The sequence below is a fragment of the Ricinus communis genome, chromosome 4, assembly GCF_019578655.1.
Source record: "Ricinus communis isolate WT05 ecotype wild-type chromosome 4, ASM1957865v1, whole genome shotgun sequence".
Taxonomy (NCBI): Eukaryota; Viridiplantae; Streptophyta; class Magnoliopsida; order Malpighiales; family Euphorbiaceae; genus Ricinus; species Ricinus communis.
In genome coordinates this window covers 15370864-15380236 of record NC_063259.1, presented here as the reverse complement: position 1 = coordinate 15380236, position 9373 = coordinate 15370864, and the positions used below count along the sequence as shown (strand labels likewise).

Genomic DNA, 9373 nt, shown 5'->3' with positions numbered 1-9373 from the left:
TGATTTTATGATTAAATGCCTGCATATGTGATGGCTTTATTTTACTTAAATGTGCTGAATAAAAAAAAATTCTCTATATAGACTAGTGAAAGAGATATTTCCTTCAATATGCTATTTTGTGCTACATGAGGGAGGTAAGAAAGTCAATGGCTCAGACAGTTCAAGCGACGATGTTAAATATGGCACATGGTCGAACCTTACATTATTGACCCTCCAGTATCTACCATATGTATGGCTCATATGCTTATTGTGATGAGCCAAACATATGGTCGACACTCTAAGTGTAGACCATATGTATTTTTAGATATTAAAATGGTTGTGAGAGAATTTTTAATAAAAATCAGTTATTACTTTTGAATATTATTACTTTAATTATAATTTTTCTATTTGAAAAATTAGAACTGTGTATTTTAAAAATTTATATGCATATAATTTGATTTATAATAAAATAAATACATATAATAAAAATATAAATACATCAATCAACTTATAGCATTATTATTTTATGATTAAAAAGGAATAAAAGTGTTACAAGAAAGAAGCCATGAGGTATAAAAATATAAAAATATGAAACAAATATTAGAGTCAATAAAGAATGTTAGTATATTTGACAATCATTTTTTTAACTATATAAAATTGATCATGAGACATAAAATATTATGTTCATGTGCCAAAATTATTGATATTTCTCTAAAAAATTTTAAAACTCACATAAATTTAAGATTCTAAATGTAACTAAGAATTCTATTAAATCTTAATTAAAGTTAATCACATATACTAAAACCGACTTTGTTAAACATAAGAAAATAAAAAGAAAAAGGTAAAAAAGAAAAATACATGTGGTGGATACTTTTACCCATATCAGCCAAAAAGACAGTCGTCATAACATCAATATTGTTATTAGCGTTCTTGAACCACTGTATTTTCGCACTGCAATGCGTGGTACAAAAAAAGCATATGTAAGGAAATATTATCTTAACTAACCTATATAGAAAATTAATTTTTTTATTTGACATAATTAAGTAAAAAGCTCCATATGTGATTGAAAATTGAAAGATGACCATTTAAATTTAGAGTTCGTAATTGTACTTTGGCATATAACTTCTAGCCTATTAGGTTTAAAAAGATGGTAAACTGAGCCTAACTCATAAAACCTATTTAAACTTAGGTGTGCCATGTTTAATCAATGAATTAACCCATTTAAATAAAAAAAACCTATATTGGGCCTTAGCATGTAAAATGTAGCCCAACTAGGATAAATACTTGGTAACTAAGTATAATTGGTAATTAGACTAGACTAGATGAACTTCTTTGTACATAATTGAATAGTTAATTTAGGCTAACCATATAAATAGAGAATTGGGCTAGACTTAGATGGACCTCATATGCTGTAATGCTTGGTGTATAAAAATTATTATGCTGCATTTATAAGGAATGTACTATTAACTAATAAAATTGAAAGAATACACAAATAAGGAAGTTGGCTTCTAGACCTATCTCTATATGTGGTGAAACTTCCTTATGTAATCTAGTATGTCACTCAATTAGTAAAAATATTTCGGAGAAGGTGGTACTCCCTTTTTTCTATACTACTCTCTATGACTAGTTATCATGTTCCTAATTAGATTAACAAGCCTTGTAGTGTTGTAGTCGCTAGAGACACTTGGTGTGTGCCTGAAGCCGCTGCCCATAGTGACGACTACATTAGGGATAAGAGAAGCTAATTCCAACATATCCTTATTTTCAATTTTATCATTTAATAGTCTATTCTTGCATCATTACACCATTTTCACACATTGTGCACTTTGGTCCTTATAGCCTCGATAACATCGATTAGTAGTTCTTTTGGCTCCATTCAAATCTTGAAATTATGATACTGGCTAACCATCACTCACAAGTAATAATTAAATTTTCTTTGTTGTATGGACTATTGAATGGGGGGATGAGCAAAAGAAGGACATCTTTTACTTGTGGGAGCCTTTATCCTTGCCCAAGACTCAGCCCATGGTAATGATAGTAGAAATTTCCCTAGGTATCCAATTGCTTACTATTTGAGATACTTTTCCTTATAAATGTTTAAGCCCACATCTTGTAGAGCGTTGGCTCAAGACATATGATGTCAGGCTTTCAGCTCAAAGATATGTAGGCTTTACTCTTGTATTGAAAAATATCACATTTTCTAAATTATTTTGAGAGCTATTGGCATGTATGCCGGAACTATTACCCATGTTGATAATAAGCCCAAATCTAAAATCCTAAAAAATAGAGACTCACTTCGAAACGTATGGGAGAAATAAGGTCGGAAGGATAGTTGTACTATACCTTGTATATTCTTTGTATTTGATGTGATTGCTAATCTTTGTGCATCTCACGTGCATCATACATACAATGCATCTCATGCATCATTCTAACTCTCTGTTTTGAAGCTATATGTTCTCCTTAGGTTTGGAAGAGACAATTAGAGAACCATCCTTGATAAGCAACTTATTAGCTAAAATAAAATACTGTAAATAAAACAGAATCATAAAGTTATTATTACAAAATTAGATGCATAAAAGAAATCATAATTGGCTATAAAATATGAAAATCCTAAGCTAGCTAAAAATAAAAAGAAATGACCTACGATAACTAGATAGCTAAGTCCTAAAAACAAGCCAAAAATAAAAACCTATTACAAAAAAACTAAAATCAATGATGAGGCAGGGATGATGATGGTGATGGAGCATCAAAATCGCATCAAAATCGACCGATTCGAAGTAGCAATCGAGCTTATATGCTTGTCGGTGTTGACTCCTATCCACATGAGCCAAACGAGAATCAAAGGCATCGAGCCATTGGTTAAGGTTGGTGTTCATGGTGTGTAGTTGATTTAAAACTTGTTACCAACCTTGACTACCCCATTTGTGCCCTCTACTTTCCTTATTATCTGAATTATCCTCTCTATCATTTTTCGATGGTTCATCTCGAGCCACACTACTACTACCTCCACTTGATCCGTGCTTAAAAGTAACAGAACCACCATGATAATTAATTAAATTAGCTCTATTCAATACATTAATATCTAAATTGCCTGTGGAGGGTAATGCATCATATGGAGAAGATTTCAGATCAAAACTACAAATATACATAGTCAAACCCGTAACAATATGTCCTAATCCAATAAAACTCTTAGGTTTAGCCAGTGTCTTTAATAAACTTTGCATAATAAAATATGCTGAAAAAATAGATTTATGGATATTTAAATACCATAGAATATTGAGCTCTTGCTTCATCACCTAATTTTGTCTCTTTCCTATTAAATATGACTCCACACATAAATTTTGATATAAGAAAATAACAATGATAACTGAAGATATTATTTGACATGTTATTAACATTATATTTGTCCTGACCTATGAGTTTTTTTCAAAATTCTCCTATATCAAACTTATAATGTTGCTCACAAATACCGTCTTTCTTTAACCCAAAAGCTTGGATAATGGTATCATAAGTAATAGTATAATTATATCCAAATAACCTTACCTTAATCTCCTTATCATTGAAAGGATCATAATATAGAGTTGTGAGAAACTCTAAAATTAATTCATTATATGATGGTAGTGTTTTGAAGGTAAAATCCTTCAATCCTAGTCTATCCAAAAAGATCATCATTCTCTCAAAAATATTCAACTTAACTAGAGAGGAAGTATCTAAAAACTTACATGAGACTTGCTCTCTTGAACAAGGCTAAGGAATCGATTGCCCTCTTCATGGGAGTAGATATCAAAAGGAGCTCCATAAGTTGCCATTAAGCTTGGTTCCTTTTCATGACAGCTTGAGACTATTTCCTTCCCTTTTTCTTTTCTTGTTCTTTTCTTTAGAGCCATTGTTAACCTTTGGAATAGGTACAGTAAAGATTAGAAGGTATAGATCTTGAAGTTTTGGAATAAAAGTTAAGGTTTCTTTTGTAGAGAAAGAAAGAAAAATGAAGAGAGAGGAAATGAAAGATGATGTAAATAGGGTGATGTGAGAGAGAAAAGAATATATTTATATGTGAGGATTAGGGTTTGGGAGTAGTGTATTTGAATTATAATTAATATGACCTTTAAGTTGTTATTTTTGGTGTAAAATTAATAAAATTTGAGGTCCAAAATAAATGTTCGACGGCAAGTAATCCAAATTAATTTCTTGTTTATTTTTCAAGAAATTAAAATAATTGCAAGATTTGGAATTGGCAGCGCCTCTTGCGCCTGGCAGCTCTTCCGCGAGCTCGCAACGTTCGTGTTGGTGCCGCTGTTGTGCACCTCGCGGCCTTATCCGTGCCTCGCGGTTTGCTTCTATTACGTGTCGTCTACGACTAGCGGCTGGGATTGTTGGTTTGTCTTGGCTCACATCTTCTATCCTCGCTGAAGTCTTCGCTCCTTGCGTTGCTCGCCTTGAGTGGCCCGTGCCTTACGGCTGCTTCTTGACCTCGCGAAGGACGCTATCCCTCCTTGCTTTCGCGTCTGCCACGCTCGTGAATACTTCTGCCACTTGCAAATGCTTCTGTGCTGGCTGTAGCTGACTAACTGCTAGGGGCTCGTGACTTCCTGTCGTGCCTCTACTGTGGGCCCATGTGAAAAATTTCGCTGTCCTAACGTGGCTTGTTCGAAAATTGATTTTTACAAGGTAGTTTTATTTGCTTGAAAACATGTCTTAGGGGTTATTAATTAGTCACAAACATATAACTTAGTGGTTAGTAACATTTCATATTTAAAATATACTTAATTAAATAAAAACGAAGAATTTAAGCAAATCTGGAACTAAATTCTTAAATTTTATTAACAAATGAACAAAATAAAAATTTAACTAAAGAAAACGTAAAAAATCTAAAGCTAACTAATATGACTTAACAAAACTAAATTTCTAACTAAAGACAAGCAAACATAAGGAATGTCTAAGTCTTAAACTAATTGTATTTCCTTGGGCATTCTCTTCCTCTTTTGTTGTTAATGGCGTGCCATCTTTTTTGGGCGTCCTCGACCTCTTTTAGACTTTTCTGGTTCGTGTACGCCATACTCATACCTTTTTAGACGTCCTCTTTCTCTTTTAGAGTAGGTAGTTGTGTCACACTCACTTTCATGCTCACCCTTACTATGATCCTCTAAATCTTCTCCTTGTGAAGAGATTTCATTAAATAAGTATGTCACGATCCAATCTGTGGGCCCGTGACTGGCATTAGAGAATGAGTAGGCTTAAGGCCACCAAGACCCGTAGTAAGCTTTACTAATCGACATTTCAAATGTGCATTTAAGAACACAATATTAAACCAATCTGACATGTCATACACAAGTCTCTAACTGGAGATTAACAACATTCCACAATTTACTACAAACTAGATCAAACATAATATAAAAATATAAAAGTGTAAATTAATTATAATTGGCCCGATAGAGAAGGAGGTCGGGCTGTCAGTGCAGGACAACAGAGAAACTAACTGTCATTGGAAAAATTAAAATTAAAACTGTCAGCCTCGAGAGTGAATTAAAATCATATAATCCTAAAACAATTTTAGTCTTTCCAATATAACAATTATTAAATCAAGATATCATGTCATATTATACTAAAATACATGTCAATGCCATAATTCAGAAAGAAAATACAATTGAAATACTTATGGTACGAGTGCCTCAGCAGAACCCTAACCCGCAATACTAGTAGCCTTCTGGCTCTCTTACTCCAATAGGTCTGGCGCCGAGAGAGCGAAGCTCAACCAGGGTCCTTAAATCAATCTGGACACTTGATTCCCAAATAAGCCAGCGCCGAGAGAGCAACACTCGACCAGGAGCCTCCTTCTAGTAGTCAAACTTCCACAGTCTAGAGAGTTATACTCAACGAGGGCAAAATCCAAAAGTAACCTTTACTACCTGTCTCTGATTAATACCGGTGTGCACACGGTCCTGATGCAACCCATCAGATGGCATGTTCTACTGTCGCCTCATCCAAATGTCAAAATCATAACATATATAATAATTATAAATAATATAAATATAGGCAAACAATTTATTCAATAACATATTGAGAATTAGAATTTAGTAGTCTCGAGTGAAGCAAACAAGCAAATTATGTGTAATAATAACAATAATATTAAAATAACATTAAATATGATATTGATAATAATAAAATTGAATTTACTAATAATAATACTAATAATATTTGTGATAATTATCGATCAAATGAAATTACTCATAATAACGATAATAATAATTATAATATTTATTAATCAATTAGCATCACATTTAATTTAGACATGACAAAGGTACAATTGATTATATGACTTTCACTCACAGTCCTGGCTGGATGGATGGATTATCTATTCACAAAAATAATTAATTAATAAGACATTTTTAATTTTTTCTAGGCCTAAACTCTTAGATAAGCCTGCTTAAGAAAATTCAGACTCAAAAATTCTACCGAAATTCGGCAAAACCTCATATAAAATATGGACGTTTACCCCTGTATAACGGATCTAGAATCTGCTAGAAATACTTCAAATATTCTACAACACACCACAGATCACAAAATAATACAATAATTAATTATACCCATTAATTGTAGCATTTATATTTAAGTCACAAATAACTAAATCTAATTAAATTAGATTATCCAAAAATTGATAATTAATAGCAACAATATTTTTTAAAATTATAAAATATATTTTAAGGTCTAAATAAAATTATATCGAACCGAAAATCTAAACTTTTGTGCATCTAGAAAATATAAGGGTCCGAAAGTCGGTACTACCAACAGTGTCGGAATTCGAATATGGAAGCGTCCACGCGAAGCTTGAGTTGCGGAGAGTCCGAAAATATAAGAGCTTTGCCGGAAACTTGCCGGAAGGCACCGGATCGTGGCCGGAAATGCGTTGCTCCGGTGAGGCTCCACTGAGGCTGTCAACAATGGAAAACGACGGGGAAAGCTTGGCTTGGGGTTTTCAACGGTGAGGAGCTTGATTCCGGAGTCGAACGAGCGATTGGTGGAGGACAGGAGCTAGTTCGGCAGCGGGAGAGACTTTTTTCCTTTGGTCGACGTCTGCAGCGGGGGAAAGGAGAAGAGGAAGCAGTGTGATGGCGGGGAGGGGAAGGAAGAACGTCGGCGGTGGCGACAACTTGTTCGGTGCAGGCGGAGGAAAGAGAAGGGCTGTCGGTGACAGGGGAGAAAAGGGAGGAAGAAGGAAGAAAAGTAAAGTAGGGGAAAGGAAAAGGGAAGAAAAAGGGAAGGAGAATGTTTTTTTTTGTCTAAATAATATTATTTATTTATTTATTTACTATTTTTTCGGTATTACAAAGAATTTTTTTTGATATTTCTTTTCAGAATTTTTAATTTTTATTATTTTTCAAGAGTGAGTGGCCTCTCCATTGGTCTTGGATAAACTCTATGATAAGCATAAAAGATAGTGATTTCTTCGGGCCTAAGGTCGTACTCCATCTTAAGCCTTTTTCTTGGTAGCCAATTTTTGAAAAATATGGAAGGAGAGAATGGTGTAGGTGTGGGCCTTTTAGCTCTTTCATCTTTACTTGAAGTTAGTTTTGAACTAGATGGGATTGATGGTGAATGAAATGGTGTAGGTGCTCTTCTTATATTTTTTTTAGATTTTCTAGAGGCAAGTCTTGAGCTGAGTGGCTTGGAGTTGGGTGTAAAGTGATTTAATGGTGATAAATGTGGTAGAGAGTTTTCCTCATTCTTGACGCTTCCTTGCCTGCATGATTATTAAAAGCTCTTGAGAAGAAATGGGATTGTTTAGAGTAGCTCTTAATGAAGGGCAAGAATGGTCTATATATAGTGTTTTATTTAATCCAATTTTGTCTAGGATTTGGTTATGTCTAGTCATTAGAAAATAAAATTCTTATTTAATTCTTAATTACTTGTCCTAATCCTGCAAGGATATAAATCCTAGTTCTACATACTTTTCTACATTTATATGCTCAATGATTAAAATAAAATTACCTTCATGTAATACATATAATCTCATAAATATTTGAAGCACAATATTGACTAGTAAATTAAGCGTTACCATATAAAGTTTCTCTTTTATACTCGATGATCATGGAGGTGCTAGAATGCTTGAATCTTTTTCCAGTTCCTAAAAAAAATAAAAAAAAATACTTAAAATTAAAACTTAAATGATAAAATATAAAAGATATAATATATAGGTGGTAAATTTATTGTCTATGGCTAGACATTGATGAAATTGTTTCAAATTAGTGGTGTCTCAATGCACTCCACTTCATGTCCATAGGCCATTCCTTCATAGTATGGCTTTAAATGATGACCATTAACTTTGAATCATTCTTGAGTCTTTATATTATATAATTCCATCGCACCATGAGAAAAAATCGTTATTACTTCAAATGGGCGTTCCATATTGATCTAAGTTTTTTTGAAAAAATTTAAAACATAAGTTAAATAATAAAACTTTCATTTTAGGGACAAAAGATTTACGAAGTAAATTCTTACCATGTTACCTCTTGGTCCTTTCTTTGTATAGTTTGACATTCTCATCTCACTATGCATTTCTTCTAGCTCCTTTAGTGCAATAGGCGCTCTTCACCCGCTTAGGTTAAGTCCATATTAAGCTCCTTAATAGCCCATTATGCTTTATGTTCTAATTCGACCGGTAAATGGCAAGCTTTACTATACACTGATCTATAAGGACTCATTCCAAGTGGTGTTCTATAGCTGTGCAATATGCCCAAAGGGCCATTGTTCAAGTGTAGCCCAATCTTTTCTAGATAGGCTCACTGATTTCTCAAATATTGACTTAATTTGCCTATTGCTAACTTCCACCTATCTTGACGTTTGTGGGTGATAAGGAGTTGCAACTCTGTGAGTTTCTTCATATTTCTTAAGTAAGGTGCTAAATGCCTTGTTACAAAAAATGTATTCCTCCATCACTAATGATTGCTCTAAGCGTTCCAAACTTGCTAAAAATATTATCCTTTATGAATTTGCATATAATATTAGCATCATTATTTCGAGTAGCTATTGCTTCTACCCATTTAGATACATAATCAACAACAACAAGTATATATTCATAACTATGAGAAGGTGAAAATGGTCCCCATAAAATCAATGGCCTACATATCAAACAGTTCAACCACAAGATTAAAAGTTTGAAGTATTTTAGTTCATTTACTAATATTCTCACTTCTTTGGCATCTATCACATTTAGCACAAAAAACATGAGCATCCTTAAATAACAAAGGCTAGAAGAAACCTGATTGTAGAACCTTGTAGGTTGTTTTCTTACCACCAAAATGACTTCCATAATGAATTCCATGGCAAAAGGCCATAATGCTTTGTTGCCCATCTTCAGCAACACATCTTCTAATCATTTAATCAGAATAATGTTTAA

General features: G+C 33.3%; 1 long non-coding RNA gene across 1 annotated transcript; it reads right to left on the bottom strand.

Annotated features, from left to right (window-relative positions):
* Positions 1-5470: 5470 nt before the first annotated feature.
* LOC112535550 lies at positions 5471-8622 on the bottom strand. The gene is made up of 2 exons (XR_003079654.2): positions 6763-8622; positions 5471-5948 (listed from the first exon to the last, which is right to left on the bottom strand). It is a non-coding gene; the product is annotated as an uncharacterized LOC112535550 (long non-coding RNA).
* Positions 8623-9373: the final 751 nt, after the last annotated feature.